The sequence below is a fragment of the Gallus gallus genome, chromosome 5, assembly GCF_016699485.2.
Source record: "Gallus gallus isolate bGalGal1 chromosome 5, bGalGal1.mat.broiler.GRCg7b, whole genome shotgun sequence".
Taxonomy (NCBI): Eukaryota; Metazoa; Chordata; class Aves; order Galliformes; family Phasianidae; genus Gallus; species Gallus gallus.
Window position 1 is genome coordinate 39,025,252 of NC_052536.1, and position 14,306 is coordinate 39,039,557.

At 46.3% G+C, this 14,306-nt stretch overlaps 1 protein-coding gene across 38 annotated transcripts in view; it reads left to right on the forward strand.

Moving 5' to 3' along the window:
• The first annotated feature begins 4,326 nt into the window (after positions 1-4,326).
• The window catches only part of NRXN3 (neurexin 3), a 941,045-nt gene continuing 931,065 nt past the window's right edge, over positions 4,327-14,306 (forward strand). For 27 of the 38 annotated variants that reach the window (XM_015287412.4, XM_040701017.2, XM_040701020.2 and 24 more), the window contains exon 1: positions 4,327-4,535. The gene's annotated coding sequence lies outside the window, so the exon portion shown is untranslated. The remainder of the gene's footprint in view (positions 4,536-14,306) is intronic. The other 11 variants (XM_015287438.4, XM_025150767.3, XM_025150770.3 and 8 more) reach the window with 2 other exon arrangements.

Consider the following 14,306-nt stretch of genomic DNA (forward strand, 5'->3'; position numbering starts at 1 on the left):
AATGAAGTACAGATCCACATATAATACCCGCTAGTGGAGGTCATAAAAACCCATGTAACAACCATTAAATTTTAGATACATACTTTAGCTGAAAACTGTGTGTAGTTTTTTTTCTTTCCTTGCAAACTCACATGCAGGAATCATCAGTTGTCATTATGTTTACATATTCTTAAGTACATGTATACACGACACTCTTCTGCAATGTCGCTTAAAGAGAATGGGAAACTATATGTAAGATTTCAAGAACTTCACCATCTTCCCCCCTCCAATTACATTAGTGTGTGTAGTGATACATACTTTCTTTTCCTACACAACTTGCTCTGATTGTGCTCCTATGGTATTTACACACTGGCCACCCTTAAGTCCTCTTAGACATTTTTACTCCTGTGAGAATACTCTCATCTGAATGTGTTCATCCTTACATGTGAGTACACAAGTTGCATTTTTTTTGCACGTGCTTGCTTATTCATGCACTGCTATGCACACAGATGTGTATCTGTATACTTTCTGTTCCCTGTACAACGTCCTGAACAAGGAAGTGCTCAGCAAATAAGTCTACCTAGGAAGCTTTTCTGTATTTATCTAATAAGTGCAATAGAACATGCTAGGAGGAGCAGGGGAAAGGCAGTGAATTAAGAATAAAGAGATGCATCCTGCAAGGGGTCAGAATAATTTTGGAGGTTGCACCTCCTGCTGGAGGGAAAAAATGATGTTTCCAGGAGAAGGGCTTAGAACTACTACTCCAAAATGATGGTAAAGTGAGTTCTGACCAGATGCTGTCATCATTACTCTTTTCCCATCTGTTTTTGCTTATTATTGTAATGAGTTTTGCTCTCTCAAGTAGGATAAGGTCACAAGTGAGATAAGATCAGCTTTTTTTTGGCACAACCAAGACGATCTGATTGCAGTTTGGACTGCAGCTTCTAAATTCACCTTGGGTATTAACTTCTGGGCAAAAAGACACAAAGTGCTAATGTGGCCAAAAAAAAAAAAAAAAAAAGAAAAGCCATAGATAAAGAACATTCTTGCCCTGTTGCACGGACTGCTTTCCCACTCTTTCGATGGTAAATTCCCCTTGAATCTCACTTCTTCTAATAGTACCACACACACACTTGAAATCAGTGGTTTGGTGAATGCTATTCAGAGAAACAGAGGAAGAAGTCCAAAAGATTATATTAAATGAGGCAATATTGCAGTGCAGTCTCCCTTCCCATGCCTTTCTACTCTACCCAGGGCATTTATTTATGTGGGATCACCTAGATTTTAGTGTTGCAACATTTGGATATCCTGCCGTGACAGGTAATGCCTCTAACTCTTGCCTATTCTGTCTCCAAGGCTCATTTCAAACTCTGATCTATTTCTTGTCACTCTTTCTCAGTGGGCAGAGGGGGAATCAGAAAACGATGATAATGGCACATGTAGGCTGTACTGCTTTAAGGAGTTAGGTAGCTCCTGTGAACCAACTTGTTCCTCTTGAGAGGCGTGAGTGAATGCTCATGGATACTATAGCCACTGTCCTGAGTTACCAGGTCTCAGAGAAGTGCACTGAGTACAGTCTGTGCAACTTGTTGATAGGTGCCCCAAATTAATGGCACCATTATGGCTCCCTCTCTCTTTTTTTAAACAAGTATGCAAGGTTGATGAAAAGTTTGCGGCTTTATTCTAAAGAAAGGAAGCAAGAGATAATGAATGACTGCCAATGCTCGGGTATACTTACTTTTGCCTCTTCTGTCCAGTGGTGGGAGCAGTGTTAGAGGGGTGCCAGGTGCCTGTGACCAGGTGTATAAACCTGTGCCAATCTCCTTGGAAAGGGATCTTGCTGTCTTCTTCATGAAGAGATGAGAAAAATGTTACTATGTCTACTGATCATCTACAGGGACATGCAGGTGTATGAGATTGGCAGATGTCGGTAGTGTATGATAGGGAGAGGAGAAGCATTAGAGATGGCTGCTGTGAAGCTCACTGTCCTGATGATTTTTTTTGTCCCTTTCTCTCAATACAACTTGTTTGCAATCTGCAGGGCTAGACTAGAGATGTGAGAGGATGAATTAGAAGAATTAGAAAAATCCACTCCCCTGTAGAGCAATGGGAGTATTCTGGGCTGGGTCTGGAATTTCTTGCACTGCATTGCTTTCTTCTTGCCTCTGTTTTGCTCTGCACTCCAGCAAAAGGAAGCAGCCTTGAGGAAGCTTCCCTGTCCTCTTCATATTTTCCCACTACTCTCTACCTATTTTTAAAATGACGGCTGCTATTTTGGTACCGAACTGTAACAATTATTCAGAAGTACAGGTCTATGTGTCCGAGTTATGCACAGTAAGACTTTTTCAAAGCAGATGTTACATTCCTTGGTTCATATATAGCACTGTGAATAGAACCTCTGATGAATTCTCTTCTCTCCCTTTTTGATTTATAAGCACTTTCTCCATGGGGGTCCTGGATTTTCTAGTTGAAAAAGTAGGAAGTAGATGAAAACTAGTTTACCTCACTCACATCCACTCAGGATTAAACTTTCTTGACCAAACCGCCCGTGAGCCACAATTGCTTGTTTCTTCTTCTCTGTGGGTTTGTGCTGTTTGCCCTCCAACAAACTGAGGAGGTTTAACTTAGAGTTGAAAGTGGAGCCTGTGCTGTCACCATTGATTTTTGCATGGCAGACTTTGTGATAGGTGGCCAGATCAGCATCTGATGAAGGGACATGTATGGTCTTAGAAGACATTGGAGAGTGAAGGGCCAGAAGTGATGCAGTCTTGGATGACTACCTCATCAAATCATTACTTTGATAAACTGTAAGCTACAAAGTGCGGGATTGCTTGAGCTATCAGCAGAGGCAGAGAGGTACCAGAAGCCAGATTTTCTTGCCAGTTGTGCGTTTTAAATCTGGAGTTAACTCTTGAAGTAAATAAGGCAATACCTGATTTTCTTCACAGTAATTGAGACTAGGATCTAATCTCATGCCCCGAGGAGGGACTGATAATTCTCACTGTGATGCTGTCCATTTAAAACAGGAAGCCAACAACAGCCTGCATTGGTGCAGACATAACGGGATAAATTCTTGCTCTAGGGACTCTGATTTTGAGTCTGGAAGATGCCTCTCTGCTGGGCTGTTGCCACTTCCCTGAAATAGGTCCCCATTAGCCTCTCTGTGCATGTATCTGAATTCGTTAGGAGCTGTGGAGGACTGTGTTTTCTAGAGGAGCTTCCCTGGGGACTCCTAATGCTACTTGAAAGTGTGATTTTTAGTGTTTCTGTGTTGCTATTGCAAACCTCAGGCACTGCTTCCTTTCAGTAGTGGACAAAGTGATGCATACCTTTGTATAAAATAATTATTTATTATTTACCAAGTGCTGTGAGTAGGCTCTCTGCTATTCAAAGTATTGAAAAGGGCAAAAACCTTTACTTAGTGATGTGAAAGAGGATGAAAGGCAAACAGCAATGCAGCCCGAACTACAGGCAAATGAAATTCCAAGTGTCTGGCTTTGCAGAACGAGCATCCCTCACAAACGTTACAAAATCCCAGGGGCTTGAGAGAAGGGCCCAAAAGGTGGGTCTTTGACTTTGGCTTATGTGTGCTCTTTGTATGCCTGGTGTTCCCGTGTGCTTCTTTGAGATGGACTTTCAGCGTGATAATGCACTCAGAAACTTCCCTAAGATGCTCCCTACAGAATGAGCTTGTTTACTATGTTAAGTGTTAATGATGAAACAGCAATCGGCTGATATACGTACATTCTTTGGGTAATTCTGTCCCTTGCGCTGTCCATGGTGTCAGGAGGTGCCCTTTTCTCTGCTTCAGCCGTGGATGAACGGGTAAACAGTTTGAGAGCGGTAATAGGGTAATCTGGGGGCCGGTTAAATGAACTGGGCACGGGGCAGTGCATGAATGAACATGAAATGTCGAGGAGCTTTGGAAGAACTCCGAGCTAGAAGAAAAAATCCGTAAGGGTTGGACTTGAAGGACTCTAGGGGGTATCACGGATGTAAGCGGCCGAGGAGCGCCTTACCTCCTGCCCCGGGACGGCTCCACGCGTGCCGGCGAACAGGTCGCGTTCCCCCACCGGGGCCGGGAGAACGGAAATCCCCCGCCTTTCGTCGGCGCGGGAGCGGCAGCGCCGGAGCGCAGGGACCGGAGAGCGATCGGGCAGCCCCGTCCCGGAGGAGGCGTCCGCACCGCCGCGGGACGCGCAGGGAGCGGCGGCTTCTGCCGCGCCGTGCCGGGGCGCGGACTCGCGGTCTCTTTAAAAGCCGGGGCCGGGCGGGGCCGGACCGGGCGCGGCGGCAGGGGGCGGCGGCGGCGTGCGCGGGGCTCGGGCTGCTCCGGCACCGCGGCGCGCTCAGCCCTGCGCAGCTCCGCCCGCGGCCGCCCGCGGTTCGCACGTCTCCGCTCGGCTCGGCTCGGCTCTGTACGGCCAGCCCAGCCCAGCCCAGCCTCCCCGGGACCCCCCGAGCCTCCGCGCTTGGGGCCACGCTGGAGCCCCCTGCCCCGCAGCGGAGGCGAGTCGCGACTTGGCGCGGCGGCCGGCGGCCGCCCGGCTGCGGAGGTGAGAGGGGGCGGGGGGCGGCTCGGCTTGGCTCGGCACAGCGGGCGCTGCCCGGCCGGTAGCTCCACGGACGGGTTCCCGCTGTCCCCCGTCAGAGAAGTGCCGGGGAGCGGCTTTTTCCTTCCCGGCCGCCCCGGCGGGGCTGGGCGCTGCCTGGCTACCCCGGCCCCGGGACGTTCCGGCCCCGGCTGCTCTGCCCGACTTTTTGGGTATCCGCTCTTCCTGCGGCGGGGCTCTTCGGAGTGAAAAACGGGGGGGCCTCGTGAAAAAGAAGAAGGCACTACGCTGAATTACGGCAGCGAGACGCTTAGAGAGAGCCTCTTGTTTGACTGAAGCTTAAGGTTTTCTTTTCCGAAAAATTATTAATGAGGAACGAAGAGAGGCTGAAGATGAAAGTTTTATTTTTTTTTGCTTTAATATTTTTTTCCTCCTCCAAGACTTCGGATCTATTACAGTAGCGCCTTTCCTCCCCGCCTTCCATTTGTTTGTATTAATGATTTAGTAGCCGTCTTGCCTGAAAACTTCCACCGTGAGCTGCTGCTGAGGGTTTTCAGGCAGTAAGTGACCTTAGAGGTTGGTTCAATGCTTTCTTCGTGCAAGATGTATGTGGAATACCCACTTTTTTTCTTTTTTTTTCTTCCAATTTTTTTTCCCTGTCAAAAAAATAAAAAATAAAAAATAAAAATCACCTGCTATATAATTTAAAAGAGAACATCGCGCAGTCAGGGAGTGATGTAATTCTCCTACCTAAGGGCACTGACTCTGGTGCTTTGCAGGTGACTTGCCTTTTGCTTACTCTTTAAATTTATTTTAATTGCAGTCCTTTGTAGCTAGGAAGTAACAGATTTAAGCAGGTCTCTCTGAGGATGCCTTTTGTAAAAACAAACAAACAAAAAAATCTCATTTTTCCCCCTCTTAAAGAAAACAATAAAAAAAGATGAGGTGTGAGATCAGTGGCAGAAAAACCAAAGCACCGGGGAGGAGAAACCCAGGCTACAACCACCACATTGTTTTTAAAAAGGGTACTTTCAGCGTTCTGCTTTTTCAAGCTCTGTCCACCTTTCCGTGGCCAAACAGTTCAACGCTTCATTGAAGACAGTTTGGAAAAATTATTTCTTTTTTCTAAATATTAATTGTTCCTCCCATATTTTTTCCTGCACGCAATTGTTCTGTGGTGAGCACACAGCCCTCCCAAAGCGGCGGGCATTGACGCGGCCGCTCACCACTCTCTGCTGATGGCATTTTTTGAGGGGCTGCTATTGAGGGGTGAACTCTTACCTAAAGCTGCGAAAAGTCTGAGAGAGATGTTGGGTAGGTGGGGGAAAAATCATCCCGAAGGGTTTTGTTTGCCTGGGTGACACAGTCGGTTATTAATCGTAGCGTGGACTGGGAGGGTGTCACGTTTGTCGTTGGTTTAAGTTAAAATGGTCATCAGTGTTAAGTTGGGCAAGTTTATCTGAGGGTGAATCTTGTTTTGGGGGAAGGACATCACAGAGATTATTGCTGTTGGTTTTGGACCGGGTGTGCTTTTATCCGTTGAACAAACTCGACTATTGTAGAGCTCATTTTCCATTTTTCTGTCGGTTTCTTTTTCGGTCTTTGTCAGCTTCCTAAACATTTGTCTCTCTCTAAGAAAGTGTTTGGTTTTCGGGAGCATGGCGTAGCAGATGGGGACGTTGGATATTTGGGGATAACGGGAGCGACAAGACTGTGTAAATTTATTAAAAAAAAAAAAAAAGAAAGAAAAATAAAAAGGAAAGAGAAAAAGAAGTTAGGAGGTGAGGATTCTCTTTCTGGAGCATTCGGGCACCTTCCGGTGGGGTATGTCTCTGCCTTTTAATTATTTATTTCACTTTTGTCCTTTAAAAAATGAAGTAGAGTGAAACCAAAATGAAATGAAATAAAACGAGAACAAATATTGAGAAATAAATAAATAAATAAACAAAGAGAAGGGACCGAAAGCCCAATGCTTGCTTTCATCGTCCTGGTGGGGAACGGCTTCTCGATAGATGCGATATCTGCCGATATCAGCCCCATTCCATGGCTGTAGCCTGGCCTCATTTTACGCTGCCTTTCCACTGAACATGTTGACGTGCTGCTGCTTATATAAGGGGAAGAACAAATTCAAGCGGATTAGTGCTTAGGATTTTGAGATCGGCTACCCAGATCGCGTTGTGGGTTTTTTTCCTTTCCTTGGGGGAGCTGATGGGGAAGGCTGGAGAAAGACGGGAGGGGGAGAAATCGGGATATGCGGTTGGGAGAAGATGGGGGTGATGCGGGGAGCAGCCTACTCACATAATGTCTGCGTTGCGTCCCTTTTTCTTTCTTTTTATAAAACCCATTATCTCTAAAAACACATTATTCTTCAGCCCAGTCTAAAAAAAAAAAAAAAAAAATAGTGGGAGGGGTTATGATAGCGAGGGGGTTTGGTATAGGAGTCATTAGACCCACTGCTGCAAAACCAAGATACAGAAATCCATCTGCACCAACATTTCGGGGGGAGGGAGGGCATAGAGAGGGGGAAGGGATGGATTGTCTATCTTGGATTAGCGAAGTGGAGCTTTGTATTCTTCATTTTCCTCCCCATTTTCTGCCATTTCCCTCCATCCCCCCATCCACACGCCCGCTTTCCTCCTCCCAGCCCCCACCCCTCTGAAGGTTTCTTGTCCCTTGACGAGAAAATTCTGTGTTACATCCTGATGTCTCTGCGGTGGTTTTTAGTGCATCACAACAGTGGCACGATGACCTTTGCTTTGTGCCACGCAGATTTGGGCGACCGACAGGACTGTGACCACAGCTCGGGCACACGTGTACACGCTCAGGCGCCTGTGGTCACGTACCTAGGATGGGCCGTGATTTAATTCTGATTTTTTGCGTGCATGTCTTTGTGTGTGCGTGTGTATGGCAGATAAACATTGGCAGAGGGTTGGGAGCGCATTAAATGCCAAAGGCACGTCCATCCATTCCGCCTGCCCATCTCGCCGCTCTCTTTTCCAGGACATTGTGTCACACATCATGAGATTTTGTGCCGGGGAGGGGTGTGCCCTGTGTGGATGGAAGGGACCTGGGGCTTAGAGGCAGCACGTATGTACTGGGGAGGAAGGGAAAGATGGGGGGAGAGATGGGGGGGAATGGACCTGACGATGCTAATAACATTATTTTGGTCAAATGAACGTCTGGTGATAATGATTCAGTGTAACCATCCGTGAAATACATGCTTGCAACACACTGGAATAAAGGTTACTCCAGGGAGCTCTAGCAGAGCCAGGCGTGCTCGGGGGAGTGAGCTGTCCCCTTGACGGGGGGAACAAAATTCAGAGGCACCCCCAGCCCCCTCCCTCCCCACCACCTCCTCACGTGTCCAAGCTGGAGGGCATTGCGATGGAAAGAGGGGGTGGAACCAGCACCAAACAAAGCCTCCTGCCTCGTCCTCCCATGCCAGCCTCCCTTGTCCTCCTTGAGCTCGTCCGTGCCGTTGATCCAGACGATACGGGAACATCGCCATTTCTGTGCAGTCCCTGATGGAGAGTGGTGAACTGAAAGGAGGGGAAGCTGCTTGTTTTTCCGTTATAGAATGTACAGGACATGGCTTTTTGGGTTTGCATGGAACAAGGGAAAAGGGTGGGAAGAAGAAAGGAAAACAATAATCCCTTTTTTCTTCCCTCCTTTCCTTCCTTCCCTCAGCAGGAGCAAGAAGAAGGGCCCAGCAAGCCTTGGATGCATAGGGTGGGGAGTGAGGCTTGCAGACCTGCTTGGCACCTTCCTCCTCGGGTGTGGAGACCTTCCCCACTGGGTTGTGGTCTGCTTGCAACCTCGGCACAGGGTGGCCACAGGAGGAAGGCTCTCAGGGCTCTATCAGCCACTGCTTCTCATCTCCTGCATGTGGCTGTGTCTGCTCGCAGGTCTCCACCTTTCTGGATCTTTCCACTTCATGGAGCAATAGCAAAAGCCCAACAACTGGATCTGTCCAGGGCTATTGTTTGCCTTCTGCTTTAATCCTTTCTGTCTGACCTTCAGGTGTATTAGTAAGCCAGGGTCAGGACAATGGGGTAGGGTGTGCCTGTTACTGCTGTTGTGGTGGGTAATGCCAAAGAGATGCCTGATTCTGCCATTCCCCCCTCAGCTGCCCAGCCTCAGCAGGAGCTGCTTTTGGTCTCTCCCTGCCCTGCTCTTTCCTCAGCCATTTCAGAATTGGTGTTGTGGTGCCTGTGTGCTGTGGGCTGAGCATGACTCCTGTAGGAAGATCATGCAGTGACTGGCTGAACAGTGCCCACGTGGCACTGCCACCTTGCTACCCTGTTGGGCAAGGGTGGGCCCTGGTCTTATGGTTCCTCCGTTTCCCACTGACTCAGGTATTTACTATTTGTTATCAGGGATAGGGAAGACTAGAAAAAAACATTACAGTAGGTGCATCTCAATGACTCCAAAGTGAGTTTTGTAGACTGTGGTTCTCTGTCAGTGCTTGAGCTTGCACAGCTGGTGGTGCAGGGTGAACTTCACTTAGTCATGGAACTAACTCCTGATCCTGAGTGATTTGCACCCTAGACATGAGAGAAGAATTCAATTCTAGCAGAGCACTGAGAGGGTGAGCAGTGGTGCCAGAGGTAATTTGTGGTGGTAATAATGGTGGATTTTAAGACCCAAGTTTCTGAGCAAAAAGGAAATGGGTAGGTGATTTCCTTACTTTTCTCCCCTTTTGGGCCAGTTATCAAGGCATCAGACAACTCTTTCTCTCTCTGTGTTAGGGCTGGATTCAAACTATCATCCTAAAGGACACCTTCAAAATACACAATGTCTGGCTCTTGTCTAGCACATTCTGGGGAAAGAAAATTCAATCCCTTTCTTGGTGTAGCTGTGGTATTTCAGTGGATCTACTGAATTTCTTGCTTTTGTCTTCTGTATCTTCATCCAGCACTCCAGTTTGTCTTAAGAGAAGCAGCTTGTGTTTTACTCCCTTGATAATTTTTCCTTTGCCTTCTCCTCTCTTACAGCAGACTTTGGGCATGCAGGGTATGATGTGCTATATGAAGGATGAGGATGCATAGTGGTATAGCCAAGAACAAAATGACTGAGCCAGGAACTTTGTGATGACCAAAACCAGGATAAGTAATGATCTCTAACAGTGATTCAAGAGACATGCCCCTGCCCGTCTGGGCTTGGCTAACCTGAGTATGGTTTTACTGAAGTTTATTAGAAATTAAACATGGTATCTTCTTAGCATTTTGCTTGAGAAGTTGGGCAGACAAACTCCTAGTGGGGAAATGCCAGTGGTATTGGAAGATCCTGTGTTCTTTCTTAAGGGAAAGTGGGGATGCAGTTCATCTTGTTGTCATTCACAGAAAAAAGCTCAGTATAAGCTCTGTGGACAACAGCTGGAAAAAGCACACCATACAGCTGGTTTGGCAGAGCCCTGTGGGCTAAAGAATGCGGCCTCTTGGGACCCCGGCTGCTGCAGGCATTGCACTGAGGCTTTGCAGAGAGTGCTGGAGATGGGCCTGCAGCTATCAGGAACTCAGGTCTGTCTGAAATGTAGCCCATTACCACAGAGGGAGTTAGCCCTTCATCTGCCTTACTTCCCCAGTTCTCAGAGCTTCCCCCTTATCTCTCACATCCCTGTGCCCAAGTTCTCCCCCAGGCATGTTCCCTTGCCTGTTTCTTGTCTGCTGGCAGCAGGAATGATCTGGGATGATGGGAAGAGGATGTCAGGGATGAGGGGGCATCTGTCAGCATACCTGTCATCTCTCAGCGGTGTGCTTAGCTTCTGTCCTCTCCAGATTCCTTTCCTTTGCCCTTGGTGGTGAGGGATGGCTTATTTTGAACACAGTCTGCCTGTGTCATTCCTGGCCCTGCCGCTTGTCATCCATCACATCACAGGAACTAATTAACACTAGAAGCTTTGGATCCTGGGAATGGCAGTGCTGGGATAGTAGACTCTTTCAAAGATCCCGATGTCTCTTTTATAACTAGGGCAGGGCAGCTCTGGAGTTCATTGATACTCTTGTATCTTGCCTGCTGTACCAACCCTGTCATGAGGGTGTCTGAGTGCTCAGTAGGAAGGGTAGCCAGAGCCTGCCAGGCAATGCCCTTGACAATGGTGCAGCATCCCCTACATCCAAGTACCTCCCAGCAGCCGGATGAGAGCCAAAGAATGGGCTAGAATAATAATTGATGAAGTTGGGAGGAGGCGAGGGGGGGAGGCGTGATGTAAATCTTTTGAAGCTGCCGGTAGTCTTTCTGCTGCCTTTGGGTACGTGTAACTGTGTGTAGTCCCAGAGTCTGTTGGTGAATTTGACCCTGGGAGCTCATGGCAAAGATTACCATCCCGTATCAACTGCACATCTCCTCCTATTGCTGTGTTGAGTGAGGGGAAGGCATCAGGGGAATCGTGTGCTGCTCCACCAGGGATGGCAGGGTTAAAGGTGAGGCACTGGCCATGGTGTAAGGCTGTCCAGGGCGCACTTGCTGCTCTTCCCCTCTACTTTCTGCAATAAGAACCTGTATTTTCTGCTGTTGTGTACCACCTCCAAGAAGGGGAAGAATCCCATGGGGATGCAAAAGAAGGTAACCAAGGAAAAGGATGATGTTTGCTGGCAGCTGGGGGAAGAAGAGCTCTCCAGCAGGATAACTGTTTGATGGGACAGGCTGTATCTGCAGAGCAGGGAGGTGCTGGCTTCATTTCTGTCTGCTGTTACAGCCCTTTTATTTATTTATTTATTTATTTATTTATTTCCCCCAGTAATGTGTTAATTAAACATTGATTTCAGGAGAAGAAAGGAATCTGCTTGAACTGCAGAAACTAAATGGAGCAAGGAGGAATGGGATCTGGTAAGGGATGTATGGAAGGACCTTCTGTTATCTATCTTCTTGACCAGTCATGGAGGGAAGCATTAGAGGGGCTGAAGGAAAACCTGCTCACCTAAAGTTTAGAGTTCTTCGCTTGTCCTAAGGGGGGAATTTTGTTCTTTCTTGTAGCACATAGTTTATTAGATGTGTGTTAATGAATTGCCAGGTATCCTGTTTTATTTTCTTAACAAAATACTGCATTTCTTTCAAAACACAAAGTGGAAGAGAGATTTTTCAAGGAATGTTATCACTCAAGAAGCTTCATGATCAGTTTGATGCTCTCTTGTTTTTCCACTCTTGTAGTTACTGTTGTATCTGTGGGTGAATTAAGCTGTGGTGCAAGTTAAAGGACCAGTCATACTGGTGTGCTTGCTCTCATTACTTCCAGATATATAGTAGCTCAGCTGATCTTCATTTGCTGTATGTAGATAAATCAGTTGCTGAACACAGGTATAAAATTGCGATGTGCATATTTAACATTTTCTCTTCTGGTCTTCAGAGCAATGGAAGGTGAGACAAGATTATGATATCTCCCTCCTTTACTTGGTTGATCTCTCTTCAGTTTAGACTGGAAGAGCTAGTGGATGGACATGCTGCACTCCTTTCCTTTTTTTCTTGTGCTAGGGCGTCGTAAAGAAGATGAGTCCTTGCTTTAGTCTGAGATCTTATCTGGAATAAACCTTTCAGCTGATGTGAGCAATACATTCATATGGCATTAAACAGTTTGATTTGAATTATTTTGACCACTGGGCTTTCTGTCTTCACCAGTTCTTGGAAATAATGGAAAGGAGGGAATAACCTTTTTGACCTTTCTGAGCATAGCAGAAGTCTGAATTAAAGTGTTCTTGCAGAGATCTTTATCAGTTTATGCAATAATCAAAATGTCAGAATTGTCCTAAGAAGGAACTCTTGTTGGCTGTTGAATTTCTTTCTGCACCATCCTTCAATATCAGAGTACAGGAGTTTCCACTGTAGCATGAGGAACATATTTAAACCACAGAGAAACTGTTTTTCAGGAAGATATTTGACTTGTTTATGCCTGGTGAAACCCAAAGGATGGTGGAAGTTGGAAGAGATTTCTGGAGGTTATCTTGTCCAATGCCACTGCTCAAACAGGGTCACCTAGAGCAGGTGGCCATGGCTAGATGGCTTTTGAATATCTTCAAGGAGGGAGAGAGCACAAACACTTTGGCAACTTTTTCCAGTGTTCAGCTAACCTCGCAGTAATGGAGTTTCATTACGTTCAGACAGAACCTCCTGTGTTCCAGTTGTACCTATTGTACCTGTATCTTGTCCTGTCACTGGGCAATACTAAAAAAATTCTACATAGGGCACTGGAAAGGGGAACGTAGGAATTTTGTGGTGGGATCTGCCTTCTTACAAAACTCCATATGCCCATGTTGAAGCTCCAGAATCAAAATCTGCTGGTTTGTCTGGCTAGCTCATGCAGTACTATGAGAGAGGGCTTGATACAACAGAATTTCAGGCAGATACATTTAGAATACCAGCTACATCTCTGAGAGCCAAAGGGCGTTCTGGGAAAACACATGGAAACAAATTGATCCCCCATGTATTTTCATACAACTCATTAATCAAATACATATTTGACAGAGTATCTAACAGCAGTGGACCAAAAATGCTTTTTTTTTTTTTTTTTTTTTTAAGATATTTCCTTTGTCCCTCCTGTTGGTTGATATGACCTAGTTAACACACTGATGCATTGCTAGAAGCTCTGTTTGGTTCCCACTTGGGTCAGAGTGATGTGGTGCTTGGGATATTGCAGTCCTTTTCTGACAGTGGATTATAATTTTATTGAATAAATGCATTTTATAAGGCTTCAGTGAGCTGCTGTTTGGTTACTAAGAGCATGGTGTATCACATAGAAATACAGAGTGAAAAGGGAGTGACAAATTGATAGGCTTTTTATAAGACAATAACTCTCTTAATAACTCCTTTAAGAAGTTTGCATGAACACAGTTCTTCACTCTCTGTTTGCCCACGTGTAACACAGAGCAGGAAGTTGATCTTGGCACAGCATTGGTCATATAACTGGTAAACTGGAAAACAGTCTGAATTCAGTAAGAAGAAATTTATTGAAGACAAATGAAAAGTACTGCGCTTGGGAAGGTGAAATCAAATGCCCACATGCAAAATGGGGAATAACAAGCCAGGCAACGGTACTGCAGAAAAGGATCTGGGAGGCACTACAGTGAGTCAGAGACAGAATGTGAGTCAACAGTGTGGTGACACTGCAAAAAAGCAAATCTCATTCCAGGGTATATTTAACAGAAATGTCACGTGTAGCACACAGGCGGTAGTTTTTCTACTCTAGCAGCCACAGCTAAAGTGACAGCCAAACACTGTGTCCAGCATGAGTAGCAAACCCAGAAATGGTGGAAGGAGATGAGAAGGTGCCCAGAGCAGCAAGTGTCACCCGTGAGAAGAGGATCCCAGAACTCAGTTGGTTTAGTCGACGGATGAGAAGATTGATAAAGGACATGAAAAGTCTTCCAGTATTTCAAAGCTTGTTTTAAATTAGACAGTGATTAATTGTTCTCTGTGTCAAATGGGGATGGGACAAGAGTAATCAGCTTAATTTGTCACAAGGAAGATGCAGAGATGGATATCAAGAAAAGCTTTGTGACTTGATAGTTAAGCATGAAAATAACTTCTGAGAGAGGCTGTGGTGCCTCCATCACTGGAAGCTTTAAGAGCAGTTGAGACATAGAGCTGCCAGATTTTATCCAGTTTGTTTTGTTACAGTTCTGACCTATTCAGGAGGGGAATGGACTGCCTAAACTCCCAGTGTCTGGTTCCAGTTCCTTCTGGGCTCCCTGAAAGGTAGAGTTCTGCCGTTGCTCTCTATTGTGGTGGGAGTGTTGGGAGGCAGGACCTGGATGAAACCCTCCCTCTGCAATGCCCCTGCAG